Raw genomic sequence first — 20971 nt, forward strand, 5'->3', positions numbered from 1 at the left:
GCTAACTGGTGAAAGTATATTATGGTTCTTGTTCTACTCATCCAGTAGCATAGTATATTCAGTAGCATAATATATTCAGGTGTCAAAGGTAACAGGTCTCCTCGCTTTAAAAACTGGTTTTGGAATGTTTCAATTGGGAGGAGGTATTATGTGATGGTTTGGCTGTATGCAACTTTTACATAAAAACACATATATCATCTCTTGCTGACCTATAGGCCTGGGGTCATTTCTGTGCCTCCTGAACTCAATCAACTTTCCACAATAATAATTTTTGAAATGTGAACTTCATCCTTATTAGCAATGGCACATTAGCTTTTCCATTCGTTTTCATGCAGGTGGATGTTTGGTGAGCTGGTGTAATTTTTACCAAATGCTTTATGGAAGGCGTCCTTTTGGTCATGATCAGACTCAGGAGAGAATACTTCGGGAAGATACAATTATTTTGGTCACGATCAGACTCAGGAGAGAATACTTCGGGAAGATATAATTATCAATGCACGAAGAGTGGAGTTCCCCTAAAAAAGCCAGTTGTATCGAATGAGGCGAAGGTCTGTTTCCAATTTTTCACATGGTGTAAATATTTGCATACTCATCACATGTATCAATCCCATCAATGCAAGAATGGAATGTGTAAGAACAGAGGAGTTTTTTCAAAAGGATTAACTAAGGACCTTGCATCGCTACATACAAACTAAAGATGGCACTTCCGGTCAGTGTTTTTAAGGCGTCTCTTAGGCGGCCAGGCGCTTGAAGAATCATGGTCGCCTAGGCGTCCACGTGGCGGTCCAACGCCTTGCCTCACCTTACCGCCTTAAGAACACTGCTTCCAGTATTGCCTTCAAGCACGATCACAAACAATTTGGCATGGTAATACAAAAAAATGCATACTATTATCAACACTGTTCTTTTACTATTTCTGTACTCATGTGATTCAACATGTCATTGTAATTTCAGAACCAGTCTAGCACCTATGTTGCCACAGGAGCAGCTGGCCAACCTCTGAATTGCATGAATGAAGACAGCTCTGGTAAATCTGTTCAATCATTTATGGAAGTTGAGAATCTTTTTACTAGAGTATAAGAAAACTTCAAACATTTGTTATTCATTTGATTTGACGTTGTTTGAGTAGGCTCTAGGCTGTTAAGTGTAATGCATGTTTACTATCTCAGTAGTTTTCTGGACATGGTCACACATGGGGCTGTTGTTAGCTGCTCTTTCTGCTCTCTAGCTTTAGCCTATCCCACAATCGATGTACTCCCTCCGGTCCTGAAAAAGAAGTCACTTTAGACAAGGTTTGAGTCAAACATATAAAACTTTGACTACTGATAACCATTTTGTTATTTAGTTTTGAAATCTAATAGTCGTATATATAGATTTACCTTAAAAAGTACTTTTACAAAAGTATAAATATATTAAGAGTTTATTTGTATTTTAACAAAAAAACATTGGTCAAAGCTATATTTTAGAGATCGTGTTGATGTCCTAAATGACTTGTATTTTGAAACCGGAGGGAGTATTTGTTTTTCTTTGTCCTTTTTGTGTATCGATTGATTACTGTGTCTGTACAATTTTTTGGTATTAAAATCTTTATTTCCATTATATTATGCAAAACTGCAGTAGCTCATAACCTATATTAGTAAAATAGTGATACTGCTCTGTTAGACCTTCATGGAAACGATGGGGATGGGATAACTTAGAAAAAACCCACATATTTTTTTCATGGGAAATCTGTGACGTCAAATATGTTGGGATTTATCTGTCAAAATGTGTAGTAGGAAAAAACAATGCATTATGTCTCTAGGATTTTCTCGCTGGAAGAGAACCCAACTAACAATGGTGATTGCTTTGCTTCCATTTTCAGAAAACTAAATAACAGGCCACGCTTTGCATACCATTACCAGAGGATCAGATACGGTAACAAGGAAGCATTGTGTTGGGCACACTTAAGTGTGCGTCTCAGATTATAAGCTGGCTACTCAGCAGTGTGGAGTGGCAACTGGCAACTGGCAACCATAATGACAAAAATGGAAGGCTCAACTGGCAGTGTCCAAATCATGTCTAGGCGTTTGGTCCAGCCAGAGTCAGGAAGCTCACTGGACATGGTGCCATCAGAGCTAGAGATTGTTCACCTGACTGCATGGGATCTCGCTCTGTTCACAGTGGGCCACATCCAGAAGGGGATCCTCTTGCCCAAGGCTGGGACAGGAGGTGCACAACTCGTCGATGACCTTGCTTCGTCCTTCGCCAGTGTGCTGGGCCATTTTTATCCACTGGCTGGCTGTCTCACTGCCTCAGAGATCACAAATGGTGTAGTAAGTCCAAGCCTTGCCATCACTCTATGCTGCAATGACAAATGCACCAAATTCATTCATGCCATGGCCCCTGAGGTCACTATCAGTCGTGTTGTCCTTCCTGCTGAACAGGCTGCTGAATGTGGAAGCACGCATGGGCTCCATCCCTGTGCTGGCCACGTAGGTCAGCGAGCTCGCAGATGTCATCTTCACTTCCATGCTGTTGCTGCTCAACTATGGCCATATGGAGCTGCATTCTGGCTCTTCTTAAACACCTGGTTAGAAACAAAGAGGATCTTGTTGTAGAACGTGTTGTATGCTACAGCCTACGCTGACAAAATTTGGTGTTGCAGATGAATTATTGCTGTCGCACTGGGCTCGGACGAGAACACACTTGGCTCCTACACGTTCGATGGGGGCGAACAAACCCCGTGACCTGTACGAGAAGTTGTGCATCCCCGTGGACAACATGTTCTTCGCGGGAGAGGCCATGAGTGTCAAGTACACAGGCACGGTGCACAGCACCTTCTCCGCTGGTGTCGTGGCAGCCGATGAGTGAAAGATGCGGGTTCTGGAGCGGTTCAGGGAGCTTGACATGCTGGAGATATGCTACCCTGCCATGGGCGAGGACATCCCTATATCTGTCACGTTGCTCATCTCTCGGCTCATGACTTTTGGAGAGCCTCGGATAGGCTATCCTGCTTTTGTTGCATACTTTGGTGAACAAGTCCCAAGAACAATATGTGTGACCCATCAGAATGATATTGTGTCGTATTTACCACTGTATTATTATTACCTAGGTGAATGGACATATCACCACTTTGCTAGAGAGGTTTGATGATTGTCGAAAAGAATTTACAGAGATGCGTTCTTTTCCTAGATTACTGTTCGTCCATTTCTTCCGCATTTATTTATTCTCAGGTTTGGCTTCATTGAGATCATAGATGGAAATGTAGTTACTTGAAATGAGACGGTATGTGATGATTATGGTGAGGAACCGAGCTGTAGCTGGTACATATCCACCTATCTATTTTGGCAGAATCAGATTATGGCTTCATCGTGTCTTGAGGGTAGCGTCTGTAAGCATGTTATATACTGGAATTATTGATTGTCTTGAGGGTAGCGTCTTATTAGAACGTGTTTAAATGACTATCTTATTTGAATTTGTAGCAACGAACACCTACCTATCATATATACAAATGTGTATGGTACCGATGGTTACAATGTAGTGGTGAAATAACTAAATTAAAATAATAAAATTTATGTATGTCGATGATCACAAATATTGTATTACAAAACTTTTTTCATAACAATATAACAGACATTTGTACATAAATTATCGTGGTATTATACGTTCTCGTTGCAACGCACGGGCACACACCTAGTTTCTGCCTATATATACAGCGCTGCAAATCGTGAGCCCACCGCCCCACCCACGTCTTGACACATGTCCGGGCGTCCGGCATCAAGGCGCCGCACGTAGAGGACTTCCTTGGTGGCGTCCGTCTCCTCAGCGACGGCTAGCTACGTCGTCCGCAGCGACGAATCCTCCTCGCGCCGCCGCAAGCGACATTCCCCGACGTCCCGGGCGTTCCGATGCCGTCTACGAAGCGACAACGTGTACAGGCCACCGACGACCGGCGGCGGCGACGACGAAGACAAGCTCCCGGTGCTTGTGTGTACTTCCACGGCGGCAGCTACTGCGTCGGTGCTTACGACCAGCCTGGCTTCCACTTGTGCTGCCAACACTTGGCCGCCGAGGTCCCCGCCTTCGTGCTCTTGTTAGGCTAAGCAATATGGAGGCGGGTAGAAGACAGGAGAAAGAAGATATAGGCTGAATCAGACGCAGGTAAGCATTCAGTTTATTACTTGTGTGCCTTCTTCCATGGTTTTCTCGGTATATAAAGGTATCTGAATACATGGCCGTATGGCCCAATCACTAGAACTACAATCCACTATTACACAGCCCATGTTGATCCAATGTATTTTGTATTTGGTTTCCTTTCTCACTTTATCTCATTGATGGCGCCTGCAGACTCCTCCTTCTGCACTGTTTCTGTGTGCTTGTCCTTCGTTGCAGCCACACTCACATTTCCGACCTTTAAAGGCAAGTTGCCCCCCAAGCTGGCGCTTCTGGAAATTTGTGACGCAAGGCTTCAACATCTTCCCAAGTGGCTAGCTTTTCATCCATACCAGACCAGACCACATTTACTTGAGCAATGAAATCACCATCGCGCTCAATAAAGTGACGCTACACAATCTTGTGAGGAACTTGAATAGCTGATACATCACTGGGAAAGGAAGAAATGAGAACCTGACTTTTGCCCACCGCCTTTTTGAGTTGAGAAACATGGATGACACGATGAATGGAACTAGATGCAGGCAACTGTAATCTATAAGCCACCGAACCCACACGCTCCACAAATCGATATGGCCCGAAAAACTTAGATGATAACTTCTGATTGGCTCGAGTTGCCACTCAAGATTGGACATAGGGCTGCAATTTCAGATAGATCAATCTCCCACTGCAAAAATTCGCTCTGATCTATGCTTGTCACCTTGTCGTTTCATTTTGTCTTGTGCACGGACCAAATGCAGTTTAATCAATTTGGTCATCAGCTCTCGCTCACGCAACCAATCTGCAAGTTCCATATTCTTGACAGTCACCTCGGCAGAAATTCCAAAATGCCTCGAAACATAACCATACAAAACCTCAAATGGTTTTTTTCCAAGAGTTGAGTGTCAGCTAGTGTTATACCAATACTCAACCATCACTAACCATTGTGGCCCTTTGGAGGGGCAGGCATGTACAAAACTGAGAGCACCTAGAGGGGGGGGTGTCGGTGTTTCGGGTCCGACCGCGCACCCAGGGTTACCCCCTAAGGTGCTTTTAGGAGTAGGACGGTGTTGCCGACTGTAGCTCGATGGTTCGTGCTGGGCGCACGAGAAATAGTAGACAATGATGTACAGGTTCGGGCCGCTTTGAGATGCGTAACACCCTACGTCCTGGCTGGAATGCTTTATGCGATGGGTTACAAGGGAGTTCTCTTAGTGTTGGAAAACGTAGAGAGCGGGGTGGATGGCTAAGTGATGAATGATGTCGATCGTCTTGAAGGGGTGCCCCTAGGCCTTATATACTCGGCCGTGGGACATTACATGTGGATATGATAACAACGTGTGCCAATGTAATAGCGAACTAACTGAGTCTATCTTCCTATAGTTCAGCCGACTCATTCTCACTCAGTTCCGATGTACGGGCCCCTGCGCGGGAAGGTCGGGTCACTGTTGCGATCGCTGCTCGAATTTGTTGGGCCGTCTGGGCTTGCGCCGACCCGGCCTTGTGCTAATCCGTCCCACTGGTCATTCCTCCCAAGCCCACGAGGGGATGACCTTACGAATTATGGAGCCCTTGAGCCTTTCGTGAGGTCTTTTATCCTTCTAGTGGACCCGGGGGATATCTGTCCCCCACAAGCCCCCGATCTTTGGGCTGATTTTGGAATAAACGGCCCAAAGATCCTAGGTCCAGCTCGCAGTATTTGATTTTAACAGGGAATGCTTTGGGAATAAGTCTGCCGGGCCACTGCTTCTGAATTTCGAGTGATCCGGTTAACACGTTTTCTTTTTACTGTCTTCTCCTGCTATTATTCCTCGAAGTTTGGCGTTCTGTCTCAGGTTCATGCTTCGGAGGTCAGCATTTTGCACTGTTGGACTTCGAATTTCATTGGGTGGGTGTAGCCCCCGAGCTTCGAGTAGATTTTTGCAAACAATCCACTCGAAGGTCTTCACTTCAAGTATTATTAGAAACCACTTTCATCTTCCACTTGTGCTTCTTCAGAGGTCAGCCTTGTCTTAATTTTGCCTTGTGCTTTAGAGGTCAGCATTTTGCTTCTTCGGGGATGATGATTCATTGGGTGCACCAAAGGTGCACCCAATGGGTGTAGCCCCCGAGCTTCGAGTGGATTTTTGAAAATAATCCACTCGAAGGTCTTCATCTCATGGTACCTCTTTTTTTCTTTAGGAATCATCCTTTTCTTTTGTCGAATGCCTTAGAGGTCAGCATTATGTCATCAATGTTATGCTTCAGAGGTCAGCATACATTTTTTGTCTCTGAAGCCGAGTACACGATCTGTCCATATCTTGCTAGGTCTGGCAATTTATTTGATCTGCGACTGATTGAATGTTCGATAGATGGCCCCTGACTAGTCTTCATGTCACTTCGTGCTTTGATGCTCCTGTCAATTGGACTTGTACCTTATCAGCTATATTTGGCTTTCCTTTGATCCTTGCTGATATCTCTCTTCTGTCTTGAAGTATTCATTGCATATACTGTACAGATGTGACAGTTTTGGAAAATATACTGATAATTTCTGGGCGTCCCCCCAATGGGTGTAGGCAAGGGACGGCTTGGTACGCTGAGCGTTTAGCAGACTGCTTCTGAGTAGTAACTTGATGTGACCGCGGGTGTAATCATATCGCTCGTGCAGTTGACTGGAGTCCCAATGGGTGTCGTGTTATGTGAAACGGTGTCAGCCGCCTGACGTGTCTTCAGACGGTTTGAATTGCATATTGAATTTTTGTGACTATTCGGTGGCCGTGGTAGGAGGTGAGCGGTTGCCTTCTTCTTCTATAAATAGTGCTTTTGCTTCCTCGCCGTTTTTCACATTTCTTGTTACTGCTTGCTATTTCATCTCCCCTCCTTCCTTCCACTCCGCCATGGGCAAGAGCAAGAAAGGTGGTGGCTCTTCGCATCACTCGGGTGACAAGCGCAAGCGCGAGCCGACTCCTCCCTCGGAGGACTTCGGTGACTCGGAGTACTCGAAGGAGGAGTTCTCCTCCGAGTCCGAGGGCTCTCCGGCTCCTGCCTCTCCCCCGGCGTCGTCTGATGATTCAGACGACTCCCATGGGATCGCCGCGGAGGTATGGACTTACATCCGGGCCGTCGAGCGCGCCGGGCTCGAGGGCTCGGATGAGTCGGAGTACTCCTCGGATGAGGAGAATTCCTCCAACTCGTCCGAGGAGGGTGGCGGCGGCGACGACGACGAAGGCCACGGTGACGGTGGCGGCGACAGCGGCAAGGGCGGTGACGGCAGCGGCAAGGGTGGCAGCGGCGACGACAGCGGCGGCAGCAAGGGCAGCAACAAGGCTAGTGGCTAGACGCCACTGGTTTTAGATGTTAGTGTAGATTAGTAGTAGAAATAGTATTAGCGAAATAATGTAGTAGTAGCTAGTAGTATAGTTAGTTAAAAGTAATGTAGTAGAAGGGAAAGCATCATCTCATAATGAGTTGATTTGTAAGTTCGGTAGTACTTCCCGTATAATGGATAATGATTTTGATCCCTCTTGTGTGTATTGTTCTGCCTTCTTGCTGATCGTCGATTGTGTTAACGCCTACTGCAGAGGCTGTTTTTGAACGTAGTTGTCGGGGACCATAATTAGGGGTACCCTCAAGACTCCTGATTCTCAGCTGGTAACCCCCATCAGCATAAAGCTGCTAAGGCCTCTTGGGTGCGATTAAGTCAGGGATCAGTCCATTCGAGCGACTCGATCACGCCTCGCCCGAGCCTAGCCTCGGACAAGGGCAGCCGACCCCGGAGGACTCTCGTCTCGCCCGAGGCCCCCCTCCGACGGCGAACATGTTTCCGGCTCGCCCGAGGCCCTGCCTTCGCTAAGAAGCAACCCTGACTAAATCGCCGCACCGACCGACCAAATCGTAGGAGCATTTAACACAAAGGTGGCCTGACACCTTTATCCTGACGCGCGCCCCCCAGCAGAGCCGAAGTGACCGCCGTCACTTCGCCGCTCCACTGACCGGCCTGACAGAAGGACAGCGCCGCCTGCGCCACTCCGACTGCAGTGCCACTTGACAGAGTGAGACTGACAGGCAGTCAGGCCCTGCCAAAGGCACCATAGGAAGCTCCGCTTCGCCCGACCCAGGGCTCGGACTCGGGCTAAGTCCCGGAAGACGGCGAACTCCGCTCCGCCCGACCCAGGGCTCGGACTCGGGCTAAGTCCCGGAAGACGGCGAACTCCGCTCCGCCCGACCCAGGGCTCGGACTCGGGCTAAGTCCCGGAAGACGACGAACTCCGCTCCGCCCGACCCAGGGCTCGGACTCGGGCTAAGTCCCGGAAGACGGCGAACTCCGCTCCGCCCGACCCAGGGCTCGGACTCGGGCTAAGTCCCGGAAGACGGCGAAACTTCGCTCCGCCCGACCCAGGGCTCAGACTCGGGCTCAGCCCTAGAAGACGACGAACTCCGCTTCGCCCGACCCCAGGGCTCGGACTCCGCCCTGGCCTCTGCCGACGACCTCCGCCTCGCCCGACCCAGGGGCTCGGACTCGGCCTCGGCCATGGAAGACATACTCGACCTCGGCTTCGGAGGAGCCTCCACATCGCCCAACCTAGGGCGCAGGCCAGCCACGTCAACAGGAGGCGCCATCATCACCCTACCCCGAGCTGACTCGGGCCGCAGGGAACAAGACCGGTGTCCCATCTGGCTAGCTCCGCCAGATAGGCAATGATGGCGCCCCGCATACTCTGTGACGGCGGCGGCTCTCAACCCCCTTACGGAAGCAAGAGGACGTCAGCAGGGACCCAACCGCTCCGACAGTTGTCCCTCCGCCAGGCTCCATCGCTCCTCCGACGGCCACGACATCACACCAGCTGGGTGCCAAAATCTCTCCGGCTGCCACGACGGCATGTACTTAGGGCGCTAGCTCTCCTCCGCTAGACACGTAGCACTCTGCTACACCCCCCATTGTACACCTGGATCCTCTCCTTACGCCTATAAAAGGAAGGACCAGGGCCCTCTTAGAGAGGGTTGGCCGCGCGGGGACGTGGACGAGACAGGCGCTCGCTCGGAGCCGCTCGCTTCCCTCTCCCGCGTGGACGCTTGTAACCCCCTACTGCAAGCGCACCCGACCTAGGCGCGGGACGAACACGAAGGCCGCGGGATTCCCACCTCTCTCACGCCGGTCTCCGGCCGCCTCGCTCTCCCCCCTTCGCGCTCGCCCTCACGCTCGACCCATCTGGGCTGGGGCACGCGGCGACACTCACTCGTCGGCCCAGGGACCCCCCGGTCTCGAAACACCAACAGTTGGCGCGCCAAGTAGGGGCCTGCTCCGTGTTGACGAACAGCTTCCCGTCAAGCTCCAGATGGGCAGTCTCCAGCAACCTCTCCAACCCGGGACGGTGCTCCGTTTCAGGAGTCTTGAGTTCATGTCCCTCGACGGCAGCTACGACATGATACTCCTTCCACCGCCGCGCAACAACGACAATGGCGGCCGACAGCCCACCCGCCGGCGGTGGAATCGACGACGTCTTCCTCGCGTGGTGGAAGAACAACCTTCGAGCTCATCCCGTCCTCTTCCCCGCCGACGGAGGGGAAGGCAGGGCAACCAAGGCCAAGCAGGAGGCAGCGCCTCGTCGACTGTCGAGCGAGTCGACAGCACCGGCACCCCAACGGGGGGCGCACCGGGTATCGACTCCGCGCTTGAGACGAAGACGAGCGCCGTCTCTCTACGACACGCCAATCCCGAGCAAGCGGACGACGCCAGCGCGCTTGCGCAAAGCTTGCTGGACGTCGCCCTCGTACCTGAGACGACGGTGCAGTCAGTCCACGACGTGACTTTATCGCCGCTCGTCGACCAAGAGGTACCGACCGATTCCCATCCCACGTCATTTGGATTCAGCCTCAACCCGCCTAGCGACCTCGCTTTGGCGGGCGCTCTCGTAGAGGCGGGACCAAACCCTCTGGGGTTTCGCATGCGGTCGCCTTGGGACCGGCTGACGGACGTCTCGACCTACGGGCCCTCTGGGCCCGAGGAAGACGACGAGCCCAGCATCTGTTGGGATTTCTCTGGACTTGGCAACCCCAGTGCCATGCGGGACTTCATGACCGCATGTGACTACTGCCTCTCCGACTGTTCCGACGGTAGCCGCAGCCTCGGCAACGAGGACTGTGGCCCAAGCCGCGAATGTTTCCACGTCGATCTAGGGGGTCCCTCCGAAGGCAACCATCTCGGCATGCCGGAGGACGGTGATCTCCCTAGGCCGGTGCCCCGCGTTGACATCCCGCGGGAGCTAGCTGTGGTCCCCGTTCAGGCAGGGGGCCATGACGCACAGCTCGAGCAAATCCGCGGGGTGCAGGCCAGGCTCGACGAAGGAGCAGGAGCGCTTGAGCCGATCCGCTGGGACGTCGGGCAGGCATGGGCGGGCCAACCCTCGGCCGGAGAAATACGTCATCTGCCCCAAGGCTTCCAGCACCGCGTCACCAACGACGTCCGGGTCAGGCCGCCACCCGCATCTAGTGGGGTCGGTCAGAACCTGGCTGCAGCAGATATGCTTCTCCGCGCGATGCCGGAGCCATCAACCACCGAGGGCCGGCGAATCCAGGGGGAGCTCAAGAATCTCCTGGAAGGCGCTGCGGTCCGACGGGCCAAGAGCTCTGCCTCCCGAAGGCAGGGGTACCCCTCGGAACCTCATGCCGCGACTTCCCGATTCATGCGGGAAGCCTCGGTCTACACCGGGCGCACGCGCAACACCGCGCCTGCGGCCCCGGGCCGCCTCGGCAACGAGCACCATCATCGCGACCGTCGGCCCACCTCGATGAGAGGGTGCGCCGAGGCTACCACCCCAGGCGTGGGGGACGCTACGACAGCGGGGAGGATCGGAGTCCCTCGCCCGAGCCACCCGGTCCGCAGGCCTTTAGCCGGGCCATCCGATGGGCACCGTTCCCGACCCGGTTCCGACCCCCGACTACTATCACAAAGTACTCGGGGGAGACGAGACCGGAACTGTGGCTCGCGGACTACCGCCTGGCCTGCCAACTGGGTGGAACGGACGACGACAACCTCATCATCCGCAACCTCCCCCTGTTCCTCTCCGACACCGCTCACGCCTGGTTGGAGCACCTGCCTCCGGGGCAGATCTCCAACTGGGACGACCTAGTCCAAGGTTTCGCCGGTAATTTCCAGGGCACGTACGTGCGCCCCGGGAATTCCTGGGACCTCCGAAGCTGCCGGCAGCAGCCGGGAGAGTCTCTCCGGGACTACATCCGGCAATTTTCGAAGCAGCGCACCGAGCTGCCCAACATCACCGACTCGGATGTCATCGGCGCGTTCCTCGCCGGCACCACCTGCCGCGACCTGGTGAGCAAGTTGGGTCGCAAGACCCCCACCAGGGCGAGCGAGCTGATGGACATCGCCACCAAGTTCGCCTCCGGCCAGGAGGCAATCAAGGCTATCTTCCGAAAGGACAAGCAGCCCCAGGGCCGCCCACCAAAAGATGCTCCCGAGGCATCGACTCAGCGCGGCGCCAAGAAGAAAGGCAAGAAGAAGTCGCAAGCGAAACGCGATGCCGCCGACGCGGACCTTGTCGCTGCCGCCGAGTACAAGAACCCTCGGAAACCCCCCGGAGGTGCCAACCTCTTCGACAAGATGCTCAAGGAGCCATGCCCCTATCACCAGGGGCCCGTCAAGCACACCCTTGAGGAGTGCGTCATGCTTCGGCGTCACTTCCACAGGGCCGGGCCACCCGCGGAGGGTGGCAGGGCCCGCGACGACGACAAGAAGGAAGATCACCAAGCAGGAGAGTTCCCCGAGGTCCGCGACTGCTTCATGATCTACGGTGGGCAAGAGGCGAATGCCTCGGCTCGGCATCGCAAGCAAGAGCGCCGGGAGGTCTGCTCGGTGAAGGTGGCGGCGCCAGTCTACCTAGACTGGTCCGACAAGCCCATCACCTTCGACCAAGCCGTCCACCCCGACCACGTGCCGAGCCCGGGGAAATACCCGCTCGTCGTCGACCCCGTCATCGGCGACGTCAGGCTCACCAAGGTCCATATGGACGGAGGCAGCAGCCTCAACATCATCTACGTCGAGACCCTCGGGCTCCTGCGTGTCGATCTGTCCTCCGTCCGAGCAGGCGCTGCGCCCTTCCACGGGATCATTCCCGGGAAGCGCGTCCAGCCCCTCGGACAACTCGACCTTCCCGTCTGCTTCGGAACGCCCTCCAACTTCCGAAGGGAGACTCTGACGTTCGAGGTGGTCGGGTTCCGAGGAACCTACCATGCGGTACTGGGAAGGCCATGCTACGCGAAGTTCATGGCTGTCCCCAACTACACCTACCTAAAGCTCAAGATGTCGGGCCCTAACGGGGTCATCACCATCGGCCCCACGTACAAACACGCGTTCGAATGCGACGTGGAGTGCGTGGAGTACGCCGAGGCCCTCGCCGAGTCCGAGGCCCTCATCGCCGACCTGGAAAGCCTCTCTAAGGAGGTGCCAGACGTGAAACGTCATGCCGGCAACTTCGAGCCAGTGGAGACGGTTAAGGCCGTCCCCCTCGACCCCAGCGGCGACGCCTCCAAGCAGGTCCGGATCGGCTCCGGGCTCGATCCCAAATAGGAAGCAGTGCTCGTCGACTTTCTCCGCGCAAATGCCGACGTCTTCGCGTGGAGTCCCTCGGACATGCCCGGCATACCGAGGGATGTCACCGAGCACTCGCTGGATATTCGGGCCGGAGCCCGACCCGTCAAGCAGCCTCCGCGCCGATTCGACGAAGAGAAGCGCAGAGCCATAGGCGAGGAGATCCACACGTTAATGGCGGCAGGGTTCATCAAAGAGGTATTCCATCCTGAATGGCTTGCCAACCCTGTGCTTGTGAGAAAAAAAGGGGGGAAATGGCGGATGTGTGTAGACTACACTGGTCTCAACAAAGCATGTCCGAAGGTTCCCTATCCTCTGCCTCGCATCGATCAAATCGTGGATTCCACTGCTGGGTGCGAAACCCTGTCTTTCCTCGATGCCTACTCAGGGTATCATCAAATCAGGATGAAAGAGTCCGACCAGCTCGCGACTTCTTTCATCACGCCCTTCGGCATGTACTACTATGTCACCATGCCGTTCGGCTTGAGGAATGCGGGCGCGACGTACCAGCGGTGCATGAACCATGTGTTCGGCGAACACATTGGCTGCACGGTCGAGGCCTACGTCGATGACATCGTAGTCAAGACAAGGAAAGCTTCCGACCTCCTTTCCGACCTTGAAGTGACATTCCGATGCCTCAAGGCGAAAGGCGTCAAGCTCAATCCCGAGAAGTGTGTCTTCGGGGTGCCCCGAGGCATGCTCTTGGGGTTCATCGTCTCCGAGCGGGGCATCGAAGCCAACCCGGAGAAGATTGCAGCCATCACCAGTATGGGGCCCATCAAGGACTTATAAGGCGTACAGAGGGTCATGGGATGTCTCGCGGCTCTGAGCCGCTTCATCTCACGCCTCGGCGAAAGAGGTCTGCCTCTGTACCGCCTCTTAAGGAAGGCCGAGTGCTTCACTTGGACCCCTGAGGCCGAGGAAGCTCTCGGGAACCTGAAGGCGCTCCTCACAAAGGCGCCTATCTTGGTGCCTCCAGCTGCCGGAGAAGCCCTCTTGGTCTATGTCGCCGCGACCACTCAGGTGGTTAGCGCCGCGATTGTGGTCGAGAGGCAAGAAGAGGGGCATGCATTGCCCGTTCAGAGGCCAGTTTACTTCGTCAGCGAGGTACTGTCCGAAACCAAGATCCGCTACCCACAAGTTCAGAAGCTACTGTATGCAGTGATCCTGACACGGCGAAAGTTGCGACACTACTTCGAGTCTCATCCGGTAACTATGGTGTCATCCTTCCCCCTAGGGGAGATCATCCAGTGCCGAGAGGCCTCGGGTAGGATTGCAAAGTGGGCAGTTGAAATCATGGGCGAGATAATCTCGTTCGCCCCTCGGAAGGCCATCAAGTCCCAGGTCTTGGCGGACTTCGTAGCCGAATGGGTCGACACCCAGCTACCGACGGCTCCGATCCAACCGGAGCTCTGGACCATGTTTTTCGACGGGTCGCTGATGAAGACGGGAGCCGGCGCAGGCCTACTCTTCATCTCGCCCCTCGGGAAACACCTACGCTATGTGCTACGCCTCCATTTCCCGGCGTCCAACAATGTGGCTGAGTATGAGGCTCTGGTCAACGGGTTGCGGATCGCCATCGAGCTAGGGGTCCGGCGCCTCGACGCCCGCGGTGACTCGCAGCTCGTCATCGACCAAGTCATGAAGAACTCCCACTGCCGCGACCCGAAGATGGAGGCCTACTGCGATGAGGTTCGGCGCTTGGAAGACAAGTTCTACGGGCTCGAGCTGAACCATATCGCTCGGCGCTACAACGAGACTGCAGACGAGCTGGCTAAAATAGCCTCGAGGCGAACAACTGTTCCCCCAGACGTCTTCTCCCGAGATCTGCATCAACCCTCCGTCAAGATCAACGACACGCCCGAGCCTGAGGCGCCCTCGGCCCAGTCCGAGGTACCCTCGGTCCAGCCCGAGGTACCCTCGGCACAACCCGAGGCACCCTCAGCTCGGCCCGAGGCGCCCACGGTTCAGCCCGAGGTACCCTCGGCCCCCGAGGGTGAGGCGCTGCGTGCCGAGGAGGAGCGAAGCGGGGCCACACCTGATCGAAACTGGCAGACCCCGTACCTGCAATATCTCCACCGAGGAGAGCTACCCCTCGACCGAGTCGAGGCTCGGCGGGTGGCGCGGCGCGCCAAGTCGTTCGTCTTGCTGGGCGATGAGAAAGAGCTCTACCACCGCACCCCCTCAGGCATCCTCCAGCGATGCATCTCCATCGCCGAAGGTCAGGAACTCCTGCGAGAGATACACTCGGGGGCTTGCGGCCATCACGCAGCGCCTCGAGCCCTTGTCGGGAATGCTTTACGACAAGGCTTCTACTGGCCGACGGCGGTGGCCGACGCCACTAGAATTGTCCGCACCTCCGAAGGGTGTCAATTCTATGCGAAGCAGACCCACCTGCCCGCTCAGGCCCTGCAAACGATACCCATCACCTGGCCCTTTGCTGTGTGGGGCCTGGACCTCGTCGACCCCTTGTAGAAGGCACCCGGGGGCTACACGCACCTGCTGGTCGCCATCGACAAATTCTCCAAGTGGATCGAGGTCCGACCTCTGAACAACATCAGGTTCGAACAGGCGGTGGCGTTCTTCACCAACATCATCCATCGCTTCGGGGTCCCGAACTCCATCATCACCGACAACGGCACCCAGTTCACCGACAGAAAGTTCTTGGACTTCTGCGAGGATCACCACATTCGGGTGGACTGGGCCGCCGTGGCTCATCCCATGTCAAATGGGCAGGTAGAGCGTGCCAACGGCATGATTCTACAAGGGCTCAAGCCTCGGATCTACAACGATCTCAACAAGTTCGGCAAGCGATGGATGAAGGAACTCCCCTCGGTGGTCTGGAGCCTGAGGACAACGCCGAGCCGAGCCACGGGTTTCACGCCGTTCTTCCTAGTCTATGGGACCGAGGCTGTCTTGCCCACAGACCTGGAATACGGCTCCCCGAGGATGAGGGCCTACAATGATCAAAGCAACCAAACTAACCGAGAAGACTCGCTGGACCAGCTGGAAGAGGCTCGGGATAAGGCCTTACTACACTCGGCGTGGTACCAGCAGTCCCTGCGACGCTACCACGCCCGAGGGGTCCGGTCCCGAGACCTCCAGGTGGGCGACCTGGTGCTTCGGCTATGACAAGACGCCCGAGGGAGGCACAAGCTCACGCCCCCCTGGGAGGGACCGTTCGTCATCGCCAAGGTTCTGAAGCCCGGAACGTACAAGCTGGCCAACAGTCAAGGCGAGGTCTACGACAACGCTTGGAACATCCAACAGCTACGTCGCTTCTACCCTTAAGATGTTTTCAAGTTGTTCATATACCTCGCACCCACGCAAAGTTTAGTCATCAAGGAAGGGTCAGCCTCGCCTCGGCAAAGCCCGACCCTCCCTCGGGGGCTAAAAGGGGGGAACCCCCTCTGCGTTGAAATTTTCCTCGAAAAAAGATCTCTTCTGCCAGAATATCTTTCGTGCTTTTTGACTACTTCGAAAAGTGGATCCTGAAAACGACGGAGTACACGTAAGCAGCCAAGGCTGACCGAGCCAAGGGACTCCTACGCCTCCGGGATACGGATACCTCACTCATCACCTTCTGCGATAAGTAACTCACGTTCGGATAAGTGATTCCACGGACCGAACAAGTCTTCACGTTCGGAAGTTCTTCTGCCGAAGCGATCCTTCGAGCCTTCTCGACTGAGTCGGTGACAGAGCCTCATGGACGGGTAAAAGTGCGCGTAAGCGGCAAGGCCGACCGAGCCGAGGGACTCCCACGCCTCCGGGATACAGATACCTCACTCATCACCTTCCGCGAGAAGCAACTCTCGCTCGCACAAACGTCCCTGTTACCGACAAAAAAGTCCAGATACTCGGAACAAGAGGAAAAGAGACGCAACTTTACAACACAGCGAGGGCGTGTTCTGGCCTCGGCGGCCGCAGGAGACACACGCTACAAGACAATCTGATCCTGCAGGCTCGGGACTTGACGCTAGAAGGGGGCAGCAGCACCCTCGGCATCGACGACACCTTCGGCGAGGTCCGACCTAGCCTCGGACGGCGACGCGGTCCAAGGATCTGCGCTCTAAAGGACGACGTCATCACCACGCCCGGGCAATCGCTGCCAGGGTCTTCTCCGGGAATCCGGCCCGAGCAGGCGGCTCGGCCGGTCGCCCCGGGGCCTCGGCCAGCCGCCCTCCGAGGGCGCCAGCCCGATCCGAGGCGTCGGCTGGTCAAATCCAGCGTCGGTCCCGCCAACGGACGACCCGGCTAGGCTCCGGCCAACCAGGTTTCATTTTCGAGCCAACTCTGCCCCTGTTCATGCTGATATCGCTACCCCTGGCCTCGGCTCATCCAAGAGCGGCCAAGGGGTCCCTTTAACTAAGCTAGAGGAGCCTCGGACAACAAGGCCGACCGAGCCGAGGGACTCCTACGCCTCCGGGATACGGATACCTCACTCGTCACCTTGACACGGGGCGACTCACGCTTGGTGAAGCGGTTCAGACAACCAACAGGCGAGTCTTAGTGCTCGAAAAAGAGGAAAAAACACGGCTCCGTGCCAAAATTACATACATGTTCAGGCCTCGACAACCACAATGAACAAAAACACTGGCATTCAAAGTGCCATTACAAACGGAGCTCCGGTTCCGCCTCCGCAGGTACGAACAACCCCACTCGATGGGGGAGGGCCTGCGGAGCAACAGAAGACCGACGAACGGCACGCCGTCGCCCGCTCCAGCGGCAGCGACAACGACGACTTCTGCTCCGGGGGGCCAAACAGCGGCAGCACTGACCTCAGGGCGGATGCTGCTGCCAAGAGGCCCCCGCCCATGCCCAAACTCGTGAGGCAAGGATGGGCAGAAGGCCATAGAGTTGGAGGTCGGTCCGTGGGCGGCCCTGGCTATCTCGTCGGCGGAAGAACCTCTTCCAGCTGCCGTGGCAGATGCCGGCGCCGCGAGCGGCTCCGAAGCCACTCGCGTCCGAGAGCCAGGCACGGTGCAGCTGCCAGCGCCACGGACGACGGCCGCCCTTCCCTCCGATCACTGAGTGAAGGAGCGGGCCACCGCCTACGCAGGGGCCGACCACAACTCGGCACACTCCCCTCCCCAGCCCTAGTGATGAAAATCCTTGAGGCTGAGGGAGGGGCAGAGGCCGCAGCCCGGCTCGCTTTCCCCCACCATCAAGCTGGAGGTCACCATCTTGGGTGACCGCCGGCGGAGGGGTGCAGCTGGGTTGCATGATGAAAATCCTTGAAGCCGAACGATGGCTGAAAGGTACCAACTCCCACGGAGTTGCGTTCCTCCAACGATGAGGCGAAAAGACGGCGGGTATCCCCCATCCGGGGGCTTGGAAGGTGGAAAGACGCGATGCATAAGGGAGCGCGAAGACATGGTCGCCTTCCGAAGGGGGTCACCCTCCTTTTAAAGGCGACTCTCCCTACTTGCGCCCCCAACCGTCGCGGGCTGAGTCTTCTCCAACACACTCCAAGGTCCCCCCCTGCGGCGCGGGGGCTGGGTCCCACACGTCATGCAAACCGACACAGAGCAGAAGAAGCCAAACCGCCGCGCGCGGTGCGCATGACCGCACAGCGGTTACAAGTGACCCTCCACTTTTGCCCAGACCAACGGGCGAAAGAGGCGGGCAGCCATGCAGGCGGCATGCAACCGCGCCAAGTGGACCCCCTTCTCCGACTCCCGACACGCCCAGCCTGGAGGCCCAGGCCCACGCGTCATACAACCGGCGCGCCGACTGCTTCGTGCATGCAACTGCACCGCCACTTGCGCCACCACCGCGCCTCCTCGACTGCGGAACCAATACCGCGACTCGAGGCGACCCAGCGCACGACCCAGCAGCGCCAGCCTGGCGCGGCGGTCAGTGCGGCCAAAAATGGGCCGGCAGTAATGACGGTGGCAGGCGGGCAGGAGCAGCAGTCACGTCGTCGGCCAAGCTCACGTCCCATCCGGGGGGCAGCGAGAGAAACCTCCCTCACGGTGTGAAGACAACGCGCCCGTGTTCCGTTCCTCGAACGGCTCGCGCACGCGCAACGGCCGCCCCGCCAACCACTCGCCCCGTCGCATTAACTCCGCGGCGGGACAGGCGGCGCCTCTGGCAGGAGAAGCGGGCGACGCTTCGCCTTCGCCATAATAACCACGCCAAAAAAGGTACGCCGCGTCGTTCGATTTCGTATCCTTTTCCTTTTTTCCTCTTTCTCTCTCTTGCAACAGGGACCGGGAAAGGGGGATACCCCGAAAAGGATCCTTCCCCATGAAGGAACCAGGCTCCGAGCCCCCCTACTGATCAGAGGTTCGAAGGCTGGCCCCCCGGAAGGGTTCGACAGCCGCCTCAGATCGCGTGGGCCCTACACCCACTACTGGTCAGAGGTTCGAAGGCCGGCCCCCCGAAGGGTTCCACGGCCGCCTCAGGCTACTCGGGCTCCGTGCCCATTACTGATCAGGGGTTCGAAGGCTGGCCCCCGAAGGGTTCACAGCCGCCTCAGACGCCGAGCGAGGGATGACCATGGGTACGTTCGATACATAACCGAGGCTCGGGCTGCGCTCCCGAGGTACCCTAGGACATTTCCGAGACCAGCGGGAGCGATCTTGTAACAGAATCCCACCAGAGGGAGGCATCGAGCCCTCGGACCCCGTCGCCAGGGGACCGGGTCCGGCAGATCACCCGCAGGTACTTTTGGGCGTGCCTCTGGGCCCCTAGCCGACCCCTAACGAATGGGGCACGGACGTCCACTCGGATTACCCGCTTGTAGCTCACCAGAGACACCATGTTCGGCGCCCATCGAGGGCAACATGGCGCTTTCCCCCCCTCCTCCTTGCGGAAAGGCGACGCAGGGGCGTATGTAAAAAAGCCGAGTCTGTCCCTGATCGCCCTCTCGCCCTGTGCAGAGGCTCGGGGGCTGCTCTCGCAAACCCGGCTCTGGCCGAACCGTTGACAGCGTCAACATACCAGCCCGAGAACTTGGGACCCGACCGTACACCCGGGCTACGGCCAGCTCGCATGAGGGAACAACCAGACCAGCCGAAGCATTACGCGAGGCATTAAGACCTCGAAGGAGTGAAACCACTCCTCCGAGGCCTCGGGGGCTACACCCGGCAGGTGCGCTCGCGCGCACCCACCGGAACAAAATGCAACCGAGAAAGGCTGGTCCCCTTGCAAAAAAGTGCGACGAAAGCTTCCAAGCGAGTGCTAACACTCCCTTCGAGGCTCGGGGGCTACTGTCGGGGACCATAATTAGGGGTACCCTCAAGACTCCTGATTCTCAGCTGGTAACCCCCATCAGCATAAAGCTGCTAAGGCCTGATGGGTGCGATTAAGTCAGGGATCAGTCCATTCGAGCGACTCGATCACGCCTCGCCTGAGCCTAGCCTCGGACAAGGGCAGCCGACCCCGAAGGACTCCCGTCTCGCCCGAGGCCCCCCTCTGACGGCGAACATGTTTCCGGCTCGCCCGAGGCCCTGCCTTCGCTAAGAAGCAACCCTGACTAAATCGCCGCACCGACCGACCAAATCGCAGGAGCATTTAACGCAAAGGTGGCCTGACACCTTTATCCTGACGCGCGCCCCCCAACAGAGCCGAAGTGACCGCCATCACTTTGCCGCTCAACTAACCGCCTTGACAGAAGGACAGCGCCGCCTGCGCCACTCCGACTGCAGTGCCACTTGACAGAGTGAGACTGACAGGCAGTCAGGCCCTGCCAAAGGCACCATAGGAAGCTCCGCTTTGCCCGACCCAGGGCTCGGACTCGGGCTAAGTCCCGGAAGACGACGAACTCCGCTCCGCCCGACCCAGGGCTCGGACTCGGGCTAAGTCCCGGAAGACGGCGAACTCCGCTCCACCCGACCCAGGGCTCGGACTCGGGCTAAGTCCCGGAAGACGGCGAACTCCGCTCCGCCCGACCCAAGGCTCGGACTCGGGCTAAGTCCCGGAAGACGACGAACTCCGCTCCGCCCGACCCAGGGCTCGGACTCGGGCTAAGTCCTGGAAGACGGCGAACTCCGCTCCGCCCGACCCATGGCTCGGACTCGGGCTAAGTCCCGGAAGACAGCGAAACTCTGCTCCGCCCGACCCTAGGGCTCGGACTCCGCCCTGGCCTCTGCCGACGACCTCCGCCTCGCCCGACCCAGGGGCTCGGACTCGGCCTCGGCCATGGAAGACAGACTCGACCTCGGCTTCGGAGGAGCCTCCACATCGCCCAACCTAGGGCGCAGGCCAGCCACGTCAACAGGAGGCGCCATCATCACCCTACCCCGAGCTGACTCG

The 20971-nt window shown here is 56.6% G+C and overlaps 1 long non-coding RNA gene across 1 annotated transcript; it reads left to right on the forward strand.

Moving 5' to 3' along the window:
* Positions 1–522: 522 nt before the first annotated feature.
* On the forward strand, positions 523–2563 carry LOC103649742 (uncharacterized). The gene is made up of 3 exons (XR_002268311.2): positions 523–867; positions 955–1027; positions 1862–2563. It is a non-coding gene; the product is annotated as an uncharacterized lncRNA (long non-coding RNA).
* Positions 2564–20971: the final 18408 nt, after the last annotated feature.

This window comes from Zea mays, chromosome 3 (assembly GCF_902167145.1).
Source record: "Zea mays cultivar B73 chromosome 3, Zm-B73-REFERENCE-NAM-5.0, whole genome shotgun sequence".
Taxonomy (NCBI): domain Eukaryota; kingdom Viridiplantae; phylum Streptophyta; class Magnoliopsida; order Poales; family Poaceae; genus Zea; species Zea mays.